The 12,307-nt window shown below is 44.5% G+C and overlaps 1 long non-coding RNA gene across 1 annotated transcript; it reads left to right on the forward strand.

The window, feature by feature from the left end:
- The first annotated feature begins 1,186 nt into the window (after positions 1 to 1,186).
- On the forward strand, positions 1,187 to 12,087 carry LOC144332966 (uncharacterized). Its single transcript, XR_013401253.1, has 3 exons — positions 1,187 to 1,325; positions 10,920 to 10,979; positions 11,952 to 12,087. It is a non-coding gene; the product is annotated as an uncharacterized LOC144332966 (long non-coding RNA).
- Positions 12,088 to 12,307: the final 220 nt, after the last annotated feature.

Genomic DNA, 12,307 nt, shown 5'->3' on the forward strand with positions numbered 1-12,307 from the left:
CACTCACTTTGAGCCCTAAATTTAAAGGAACGCCAACTCAGTAATCAAAGAATATTATAAAGATAAAGACAGTATCATTAGCATTACTAATTTTTTCTTTTGGCTCAGGCTCCAGTATGGCTCAGTAAGACACTATTGCCAACCCTGTCATTAATATTTTAATCATTCATTCACATGAAGTTTTGTATTTAAAATATTGCAGGCTGGGCACAGTGGCTCATGCCTGTAATCCCAGAACTTTGGGAGGCTGAGGCGAGTGGATCATCAGGTCAGGAGTTCGAGACCAGCCTGGCCAACATGGTGAAACCCCGTCTTCACTAAAATACAAAAATTAGCTTGGTGTGGTGGCGCATGCCTGTAATCCCAGCTGCTCAGGAGGCTGAGGCAGGAGAATCACTTAAACCTGGGAGGCAGAGGTTGCAGTGAGCTGAGATCGTGCCACTGTACTCCAGCCTGGGCGACAGAGCAAGACTCCATCTTGAAAAAATGTAAATAAATAAATAAATAAATAAATAAAATACTGCATTAAAATAGCCTTTATCTTAGCTACTGAGTTTTTTGGTGCCACCTCCCCCTGCCTCCCTCTAAAATTTTGTACCCTAGGCAAGGGCCTCACTCTCCTCTCTGGGAGAATCTACCAGAGGCCAGGGTGGGGCTGGGAGGAAAAGGACAGGCTTTTAAGTGTATTCCATAAGAAGTGCAAGGTTTTTAATTCCAATTTCAAAAGGCTTACAGAGCAGCTCTGCCTTGATCTGTTTTAACATTTTGTATGACAGTTTGCTGTATTCCTTGTTTGGAAGAAAGAGATTTTCAGGTTTAAAAAATGTTTGAAAAGTTCTAACAATAATGAGAAACAATTAGATTTCAATACATAAGGCCCATCACATACATGGAGGTGTGAGCAGGTGATTTGGGGGAGAGAGTAAACAGGCAGGGCAGAAGGGTCTGCAGAGGCATTGCAGATGCTGCCTGTCCCACCAGAGGTGCCATGGGTTTCTTTGTTTTTTTGAGACGGAGTCTCACTCTGTTGCCCAGGCTGGAGTGCAGTGGCGTGATCTCGGTTCACTGCAACCTCCACTTCCTGGGTTCACGCCATTCTCCTGCCTCAGCCTCCCGAGTAGCTAAGACCACAGGTGCCCGCCACCACGACCGGTAAATATTTTTCTTTTTTTTTTTGTATTTTTAGTAGAGACGGGGTTTCATCGCATTAGCCAGGATGGTCTCAATCTCCTGAACTCGTGACCCACCTGCCTCGGCCTCCCAAAGTGCTGGGACTACAGGCATGAGCCACTGCGCCCGGCCCAGAGGTGCCACGGGTTTCAAAGGTCAGCTGTTTGCTTTCCTTTCAAGCTTCCTCTGTAGAGTCCTGTCAGCAAACTCATTCGACGGCATGTTTGGTCATTTTCCTAGACCAAATGGCTTGCATCCCCACTTTGTCTGTGGGAGAGGGGGACTAAAAGGATAATTTTTACAAACTGACTATCACAATAGAGTCTTCTTTTCTTAGACAAATGCTTAATATATGGGGAGAGTAGGCCGGGCGCTATGGCTCATGCCTGTAATCCCAGCACTTTGGGAGGCCAAGGCGGGCAGATCATGAGGTCAGGAGTTCGAGACCAGCCTGACCAATATGACGAAATCCGGTCTGTACTAAAAATACAAAAATTAGCCGGGCGTGGTGGCGGGGCCTGTAGTCCCAGCTGCTCAGGAGGCTGAGGCAGGAGAATCGCTTGAACGGAGGAGGCGGAGGTTGCAGTGAGCTGAGATCGTGCCACTGCACTCCCGCCTGGGTGACAGAGCAAGACTCCGTCTCCCTCTCTCTCTCTATATATATATACACACATACACACACACACACACACACACAGAGAGAAAGAGAGAGAGAGAGAAAGAGAGAGAGAGAGAGAGAGAGAGAGAGAACAGAACCAGAAAAGAAAATATCCTAGAAATGATTCATAAAATTGAATTAATCCAGCCAGACATTTTTGGGGGTTGTCACGCTGCCCAGCTCCAGAGAGACTTCTCATTGTGGTCTGCGTGTAAATGGTGTTCCACCTGGAGTCATGCGGTGCACAACCAGCTGACTGTATGGGGCAGCAACAGTTCATAACAGTCCTCTAAATATCCACCAGGGAATGGCGGCTTCTGTTTACATTTGGCCAATTCACAAACCCTAATTCAAACAATTAAGATTGCTTGGTTTTAATGAGATGGCTTCTCAGATTCCAGAAATTTTCTCTAGCCAGATCATTCAATAATTTTCTGAAGAGAAGAGATTTTCATTCTCTTGAATCCCTGCAATTATTAAAGAAAAAGGAGATGTGTGTGTTTGTGTGTGTGCGTACTGACAAATGATCAAGATGACAGGGAAATTTGCAAAGATGCTGAAAATAAAGGCTACTAAGAAAGATTTCAAGATCAGGCTGGGCGTGGTGGCTCATGCCTGTAATCCCAGCACTTTGGGAAGCCAAGGCGGGCGGATCACCTGAGGTCAGGAGTTTGAGACCAATCTGGCCAACATGGTGAAACACTCTATCTACTAAAAATAAAAAAAAATTAGCCGGGCATGATGGTAGGTGCCTGTAATCCCAGCTACTCAGGAGGCTGAGGCAGGAGAATCGCATGAACCCAGCAAGTGGAGGTTGCCATAAGCCGAAATCGTGCCAGTGTACTCCAGCCTGGGTGACAGAGTAAGACTCCATCTCCAAAAAAAAAAAAAAAAAAAAGAGAAAAAGAAACATTTCAAGGCCGGGCGCGGTGGCTCAAGCCTGTAATCCCAGCACTTTGGGAGGCCGAGACGGGCGGATCACGAGGTCAGGAGATCGAAACCATCCTGGCTAACACGGTGAAACCCCGTCTCTATTAAGAAATACAAAAAACTAGCCGGGCGAGGTGGCGGGCGCCTGTAGTCCCAGCTACTCGGGAGGCTGAGGCCGGAGAATGGCGTGAACCCGGGAGGCGGAGCTTGCAGTGAGCTGAGATCCGGCCACTGCACTCCAGCCTGGGCGACAGAGCGAGACTCCGTCTCAAAAAAAAAAAAAAAAAAAAAAAAAAGAAACATTTCAAGATCAGATTCAAACTTTTCAAACTTAATATGCTTTGTTTGGATTATATACCAAAAAACAAAAAAACAAAAAACTGGTATGGCCATGTACTGGGGAGTCAAAATTTGACTCTTATACACTGCCAGCAAGAGGTAATACGGTATTTCTGAAAGGTTATTTAGGATGTGTGCATTTAAAGTCTAAACTGCATGTATATAAAAAAATTAAAAGTAGGCTGAACAACTATGTGTAAACTGACTCCAGGCCGGGTGTGGTGGCTCACGCCTGTGATTCCATCACGTGGGGAGGCCGAGGTAGGCGGTTCACTTGAGGTCAGCAGTTCGAGACCAGCCTGGCCAACATGGTGAAACCCCGTCTCTACTAAACATACAAAAATTAGCTGGGTGTGGTGGCAATGCCTGTGGTCTCAGCTACACAGCGGGCTGAGGTAGGAGGATCACCAGAGCCCTGAAGGCAGAGGTTGCAGTGAGCTGAGATTGTGCCACTGCACTCCAGCCTGGGCGACAGACACTGTCTCAAATAAAAGAAAATAAAAAATAAAATAAAATAAAATGACTCCAACAAAAAATACATATTAATACAGGAAAAAGAAGGGAGAGAAGGAGGTCGGGGCTGTAGAGTTGCATTATGGAGTTTGTTAACATATCTATGGTATTAAAACCAAGAGACTGGAGGAGATAACTGAAAGACTGAGTGTAAACAGTGAAGTGTTCAAACCTGGCCGCCTGGAGCACTCTAGAGTTAAGACCATGCAGATGAGGAGGAGCCAGCAAGTGATGCTGAGAAAGAAGGTGAAGGAAAAGGACAATCCCCAGCTTGTAGTGTTCTGCAGCTCGGTGAAACAAATCTTCCAAGGAAGAGGGTTGATGATCTGTGTCACCTGCTGTTGATTGGTTATGTAAGACAAGACTGAAAGTTGTCCATTAGCTACAGCAGTGGGGAGAACATTGGTGACCTTGACAAAAAAGGTTCTGGTGGAGTGTGCAGGTGAAAGTCTGATTGGAAGTAGGCCGGGCACGGTGGCCCACGCCTGTAATCCCAGCACTTTGGGAGGCTGAGGCAGGCGGATCATATGGTCAGGAGATCGAGACCATCCTGGCTAACCCGGTGAAACCCTGTCTCTACTAAAAATACAAAAAATTAGCGAGGCGTGGTGGCGGGCACCTGTAATCCCAGCTACTCAGGAGGCTGAGGCAGGAAAATTCAGTGAACCCAGGAGGCGACTTGCAGTGAGCCGAGATTGCGCCATTGCACTCCAGCCCGGGCGAGAGTGCCAGACTCCATCTCAGAAAAAAAAAAAAAGAAAAAAGAAAAGAAAAGAAAATCTGATTGGAGTGAGTTTAATAAAGAATGTGTGGAACTGGAAGCAATGAATGAAAACAGCACTTTCTAGGGGTTTTTCTGCAAAGAAAAGTGAATCTGTAGTTGAAAATGGAAATGGGGCCTAGAGAAGGGTTTTGTCTGTTCGGGTTTTGTTTTGGTGTCTTGCTGAGTTGCCCAGGCTAGTCTCAAATCCCTGTACTCATGTGATCTTTCTGCCTCAGCCTCCCAAGCAGCTGGGACTATAGGTGACAGCCATTAAGCCAAGCTTGTCTATTTGTAGATGGGAAAAATGAAAGCTGTATGCTGATGACAATGAATCGCAGAAGAAAAAGAAGAAAAAAAATTGATGGTGCAAGAAAGAGAAATTTGCCAAAATAAAATAAAATTAAAAAGAGACTTGCTGGAGCTATGCCCTTAGGTAGGCAAAGGGGGCTGGGATCCAGTGCTCAAAGTGAAGCCAGTTCTTCCATGTCAAGAGAAGGGGAGGCAAGGCTTAGGGCCACAGATACTGGAAGGTGGGTAGAAAGATTGGTGGGGATTTCGGAAACTTCCAGTGGCATCTATTTTCTCACCAAAATAGGAAGCAATGCCATCAGCAGAGAGTGGCAGTCTGAAAGTGTAAAAGAATGAGCCCACTAGGGAAATGGTATATGATTATTAGGACATATGAAATAGATGAACAGGTATAATTTTTTTTTTTTTTTTGAGATGGAATCTGGCTCTGTTGCCCAGGCTGGAGTGCCCAGCAGCGTGATCTCAGCTCACTGCAACCTCCGCCTCCTGGGTTCAAGCAATTCTTCTGCCTCAGCCTCCTGAGTAGCCAGGATTACAGGTGCACACCACCACACTTGGCTAATTTTTGTATTTTTAGTAAAGGCAGAGTTTTGCCACGTGGGCCAGGCTGGTCTCAAACTCCTGACCTCAAGTGATCAGCCTACTCAGCTTCCCAAAGTGAGCCACCACGCCTGGCCAGAACAGGTATAATTTAAGGGCAAGGAAATTAGGAAAGAAAGAAAACTTAAATATGCATAAACTTTCACTTGGCAACACCACTTCTGGGAATTTTTCTTAAGGAAATGATTAAGGAACTGTGCCTGAATGTTCACTGGCTGGACCATGTGTAAGAGCAGGCAGTTAGAAACAAATCTAAGAGACTCACAATAGCAGATTGGTTATATTTAACCAATTTCCTAATCGGTGCAGCCTTTCCAATGTATTTGGCATGTATGTTGATATTGGAAGCTATTAATCATACATTTAGAAGGAAAAAAAGTCCCCATGTTTTGTAAAAACTTTTACCTATATGTTTATCTCTATCGATTAATATGCATCTATGTGTTTAAAACTGGTAATCCTGGCTGGGCGCGGTGGCTCACGCCTGTAATCCCAGCACTTTGGGAGATCGAGGCGGGCGGATCACGAGGTCAGGAGATCAAGACCACCCTGGCGAACATGGTGAAACCCCGTCTCTACTAAAAATTGAAAAAAAAAAAAAAATTAGCCGGGCGTTGTGGCGAGTGCCTGTAGTCCCAGCTACTCGGGAGGCAGAGGCAGGAGAATGGCGTGAACTCGGGAGGCGGAGCTTGCTGTGAGCCGAGATGGCGCCACTGCACTCCAGCCTGGGCGACAGTGTGAGACTCTGTCTCAAATAAATAAATAAATAAATAAATAAATAAATAAATAAAATTGGTAATCCTTGGGATAGATTATGGACTACCCATTCTTTTTGTTGAGTGTATTTTATAATTTTTCTATAATAAGCAGAAGGAGAAATTTGCAATGAAAAAACACCGCTAAAAACCTGTCCACAATTTTATGCTGTGTGTACTGCCTCAGCCTGTTCTGAGCTTCCTAAAAGCTAAAGCAAACCCTGGTAATGCCATGGGAAAGCTCCCATCACCATCAGCCCCACCATTACCACTAAAACCACTCCAACTAAAAATAATGTGATATTTGATATGGGTGATAATTTATTTTAAACTACTTTAATGTAAGTAGTTTGTGTGTGTAGGCATTAGCTCTAATCAACAACTCAAGGAATAATTAGCACATGAAGCAACCGAATTTAAATCAACTTTTTACAGTTGGTTACTTAGCATATGGAGTATGCACCACACTTACATAAAGCAACACTTGAGGGTAGTTGGTTAGCATAAAGAAATGTCAGAAATGGGACGGGCGCGGTGGTTCACGCCTGTAATCCCAGCATTTTGGGAGGCCGAGGCAGACGGATCACCTGCGATCAGGAGTTCGAGACCAGCCTGGCCAACATGGCAGAACCCCGTCTCTACGAAAAGTACAAAAATTAGCCGGGCATGCTGGCGGGCGCCTGTTGTCCCAGCTACTCAGGAGCCTGAGGCAGGAGAAATTTGAACCTGAGAGGTGGAGGTTGCAGTGAGCCGAGATCACACCATTGCATTCCATCCTGGATGACAAGAGTGAGACTCTGTCTCAAGAAAGAAAGAGAGAAAGAGAGAAAGAGAGAAAGAGAGAGAGAGAGAGAGAGAGAGAGACAGGGAGGAAGGGAGGAAGGGAGGAAGGAACGAAAGAAAGATGAGAAACAATTTTTTGATGGGTGAAGTTGTGGGCTAGCAGTGATGAGACAGAACCCACTGCGCTTGCATGGGAAGGTTACGAGTTGGGCGAGTCCAGCAACACACACCCATTCAGGTCTAGACTCTCTTAGCCCTGGGTCCCTCCACTCCAAAGAGGATCCTCTTGCTTGATCCAACTCCAGTGTCACCGACACAATCCCGCTGGATGTCCACAGGTCCGCTTGTGACTGTGCCTTTGCTGTAAGATACTGTTTGGCATACACAGCAGCACAGAGAGAGAGGTCCAGAGAAATAATGAGCGCTGGTACCTGCCTTCCCGCTGACATGTGTTCATAGGTTTGCCCTATTTGTGCTGAGACTTGCTTGGATTGTAACACACCAACTGGTTTGGATCAAATAACACCTACTGGCCTGATAGAGGAAACTACTGAAATTTACCAGAAAGAACCTTACAACTGTCTTTTGGCCAGATTGGTTTAGGCCATTTGCTATAAATAAACCCAATACTGGCCAGGCGCGGTGGCTCATGCCTGTAATCTCAGCACTTTGGGAGGCCGAGGTGGGCAGATCACTTGAGGTCAGGAGATCGAGACCAGCCCGGCCAACATGGTGAAACCCTGTCTCTACTGAAAATACAAAACAATTAGCTGGGTGTTGTGGCACGTGCCTGTAGTCCCTGCTACTCGGGAGGCTGAGGCAGGAGAATCTTGAACCTGGGAGGCAGAGGTTGCAGTAAGCCTAGATCGTACCACTGCACTCCAGCTTGGGCAACAGAGCGAGACTGTATCTCGAAAAAAAAAAAATATATATATATATATATATAATAGTAATACTATTCTTCGATACATATGATGGACATTGTCTCAGTACTATATGAAGTGGTTGTGAAATCTTATTTTGAGAATGTTGCTACTTCGATCGATTTGTTGTATATAACTGAAGTTTAAAAAGTGTCCTGCCTCTGACATAGCTTTAAGACCACCCTGAGCCATCCCTCTTTTAATCAGATCCCTGCCTGAGCAGCTGCTGCATAGAGATTCTGAATATTCTGGATAAGGCCATCTGCCTGGTTTCCACAATGTGCCACTTCCTTTGAAATGGCTTCTCCAGAATTTGAATTTCTAGCCCCGAGTTGGCATTTCTCTGATCCATTTGCAATTTATGTACTCTTAATGTTTGGATTACAGTGGATAACTTCGGAGGTTAAAAAAAATTCATGCAAATGGATACCTGAGTAAGCATTAGAAACATGACCTAGAGGCCAGGCGCTGTGGCTCACGCCTGTAATCCTAGCACTTTGGGAGGCCGAGGCGGGCAGATCACGAGGTCAAGAGATCGAGACCATCCTGGCCAACATGGTGAAACCCCATCTCTACTAAAAATACAAAAATTAGCTGGGCATGGTGGGGTGCATCTGTAGTCCCAGCTACTCGGGAGGCTGAGGCAGGAGAATCACTTGAACCCGGGAGGTGGAGGTTGCAGTGAGCTGAGATCATGCCACTACACGCCAGCCTGGCAACAGAGTGAGACTCTGTCTCAAAAAAAAAAAAAAGAAGAAAAAGAAAAAAGAAACATGACCTAGAGTAATCTTATGGTTTGATACTGCATAAACATGTTTCATAATCTGTTTAATAGCAAATTTGATACTTCCTGAATGTGTCTGTCATTAGCACACCCTTTTCTGTTAGAAGAGAGAAAAAACTTTTTTCTTCCCGTTCATAATTGAGGAAATTATTAAACTGAGAAAACTGTTGCCCTCAGTTATATACTGTTTTTCACTTTTCTTTTCACCTGTCTTCTTTTTTTCATCTTCTCATGCAGAGATGGAGCAAAGCAACCCTCATATTCCAAATGGTGGTGTTTAACCTCAAGTTTATTTTAAATATACCTGCCTGACTCTGACCAGAGATAAAAGTGAACATCACAAATAATGGGACAAATTGACATTATGTGTCTTCTGATATGATGCTGTGAGAGGAACACAGCACCATAAGGTGGTATCTGTGATATATCCCTGGCCAACCATAAGGAAACAATTACACAAACCCAAACTAAGAATCCTGCAAAATAACTGGCATAAAATCTTCAAAAATATTGAGATCATGAAAGATAAGGAAAGACAGAAGAATTCTTCTAGGTTGAAGAAGACTGAAGAAGCATCAAAAGTAAATGGATCGCATGATCATGGGTTGGATTCAAAAACAGGAGGAAAAAATTGTCCATACATGTTGGAACAATAGGTTAATTAGAATGGGATGAGTGGATGAGATGGTGTACTAGATGGTGATACTGTGGAAATGCCAACTTCCTGCTCTTGACAACTGTGGCTGTGTAAGAGAATGGCCTTGTCTTTTTTTTTTTTTTTTTTTGAGACAGAGTCTCACTCTGTTGCCCAGGCTGGAGTGCAGTGGCAAGGTCTCGGCTCACTGCAAGCTCCACCTCCTAGTTTCATGCCATTCTCCTGCCTCAGCCTCTCGAGTAGCTAGGACTACAGGCGCCCACCACCACGCCCAGCTAATTTATTTATTTATTTATTTATTTATTTATTTATTTGTATTTTTAGTAGAGACGGGGTTTCACCGTGTTTGCCAGGATGGTCTCAATCTCCTGACCTCGTGATCCGCCAGCCTCGGCCTCCCAAAGTGTTGGGATTACAGGTGTGAGCCACCGCGCCCGGCCTTTGACCTTGTCTTTTAGGAAATTCACACTGACATTCCTAGTGGGACTGGAGTATCATGTCCCTAACTTTCAGTTGTTTCAGAAAATAGATAAGATAGATAGCTAACAATAAAGCAGCAAAATGTTAACAACTGGGGAACCTGGGTAAAAGGTATATGGTAATTCCCTGTGTTATTATTTCATCTTTTCTGTAAATTTGAAATTTTTTTCAAAATAAAAAGCTAAAATAAGAACTATTGAAGTGCATCAGGAAGCAATTGTCATTAGGTTACCTGTTTACCATTACCATTAAAATGAATATGCTATCTCCATAAAACAAATTGCAAAGACAGTATACCTATAGATAGGTATACACATACATATTATAAGATATAAACAAATATATATATATATATCGAGAGAGAGAGAGAGAGAGACAGACAGAATCTTGCTCTGTAACCCAGTCTAGAGTGCAGTGCTGCAATCATAGGTCACTGTAGCCTCGAACTCCTGGGCTCAAGCAATCCTCCTGCCTCAACCTCCCAAGTAGCTGGGACTACAGGTGCGTTCCCCCACGCCTGACTAATTAAAAACAAATTTTTTAAGAGAGAGGGTTTCACTATGCTGCCCAGGCTGGTCATGCTGGTCATAAACTCCTGGCCTCAAGTGATTCTCCTGCTTCAGCCTCCCAAAGCACTAGGATTATAAAAAGGACCCACTATGCCTGGCCTATTTATTTATATCTTATCTATGCATATGTATATAATTCATCTGGGATCCTATAGACTCGCTGAATTCGAACCTGGGTGAGCTCCCAGAAGCTCCAGAGATTATTGTGGTACATAGCCAGCATAGCAAACCAACCTTGAATCAAGTGCTCCCAGTTCCAGGAGCTCTGGGGTAGGCCTGGGAAGGAGGAAATTCTGCTTCCTGTCCTTGTTTTTCTCTCACATTTCGAGTCCTGCGCCCACTATCTTTTCTGTCTTGCTATTTCACACATGAAGGTGTAAATACCTGATAATAACTTAGTGTAGCTTCCCAAACTGTGCTCCTCAACAGTAATGTGTTCCCAGAAAACATATGAATACAGAAGCAGACAACCCATCTGGTTCTCGGGTTAAATACGTCTGCATAATTCTTCACTCTGTAGTTCCTTCCTGGAAATGTGTAATATGTATTAGGTTTTATAAATGGCTCTAAAGTAGCCTACTTCATCTTGTTTGATTCCATACTTTGCAAACACGTTTGGCGTGGGAACACTCGCCCAGCCCACCTTAACACCTGTCACATAACACCCAGGGACACTTGTGTTCTCCAGGTTTACGTCCTCCAGGAAGCTGCATGAACCACTTAGGATGCCGAAGCGAAACACCTAAAGGTAAGCAGGCTCAGGCATGACTCAGTCACCTGGCTCAAGTCATCTGTTGTTCTCACAGCTCTGCCTTCTTGTGTGTGTGTCAGCTTTATCCTCAGAGTGATTTCCCTCGTGAAATTTCAAGATGCTGTGAGCAGCATGCAACTGGATCTAAGGCTTCTCCCTTCATAGCGAGGGAAAGAATGTATTTGTATTTTGTTCACTCTGATTGTACTACCCCTGATTCAATTACTGGATCAAGGAAAATAGGATTGTTATGTTGATTTGGACCCATCCGGGCTCATCCTGATGGCTTCCAGGGTCCCATTCACACATAGTGGCTACACAATGGATGTCGAGGAGGAAATCAGCACATCCTCCATCTGAACATCCTCTACAATGTGGAATGGAAGCCAGCAGGGCATTGCACCATTCTTTACCCTGGTTACCTGTCCTGGAGCAAGGAAGGGGCCCTCTAAGTATAGTCCTCTCCTGAGGTGGAATGGGGAGGGCAGGGCCGAAGGCACAGACAGGGCACTGAGGAAAGATAAGAATACCAGTGTATTGGCAGGGCAAGGTGGCTCACGTCCGTAATCCCAGCACTTTGAGAGGCCAAGGTGGGAGGATCACGAGGTCAGGAGATCGAGACCATCTGGCTAACATGGTGAAACCCCATCTGTACTAAAAACACAAAAAATTAGCCTGGCGTGGTGGCACACACCTGTAGTCCCAGCTACTCGGGAGGCTGAGGCAGGACTATCACTTGAATCAGGGAGGCAGAGGTTGCAGTGAGCCGAGATGGCGCCACTGCACTCCAGCCTGGGCGACAAACCAAGACTCCAACTCAAAAAAAAAAAAAAAAAAAAAAGAAAGAAAAAGAAAAAAGAAAAGAAAAGAAAAGAAAAAAACCCAGTGTATTGACTTGCATTTTTCATTTTTTTTTTTTATATTCCCATCCTTTCCCATGATTAGATTTTTCTTTTTCTTCTTCTTTAGACTCACCCAGACTTCCTGTGAGCCTGGCTCCGGAGCACACTGGTTACTGTTCACCTACATTCAGGACAGCTCTGAAAAAAATATTGAACAAAGATTGCTTGCCAGTTCCCTCACCGGAGGTTGAATTCCAAAGGTTATTTTCTTTAAGCCTTAATCTCAATCTTTTGAAGTCAAATCCTTCCCAAGATGGGTCCTCACAAAGTCCTAAGAACTGAACAATGTGTCATTATGACACTTGCAGTAATTTGCAAATAGCATTAGGGAATTCAAGTATTTGTAAGTCACTTCGCCTGGGTCAGCCATGCCGTAATCAAGAAAACTACAGTTCTAGGTTAAGGTTGGAGCATTAGGTTGAC

Source organism: Macaca mulatta, chromosome 11 (genome assembly GCF_049350105.2).
Source record: "Macaca mulatta isolate MMU2019108-1 chromosome 11, T2T-MMU8v2.0, whole genome shotgun sequence".
Taxonomy (NCBI): Eukaryota; Metazoa; Chordata; class Mammalia; order Primates; family Cercopithecidae; genus Macaca; species Macaca mulatta.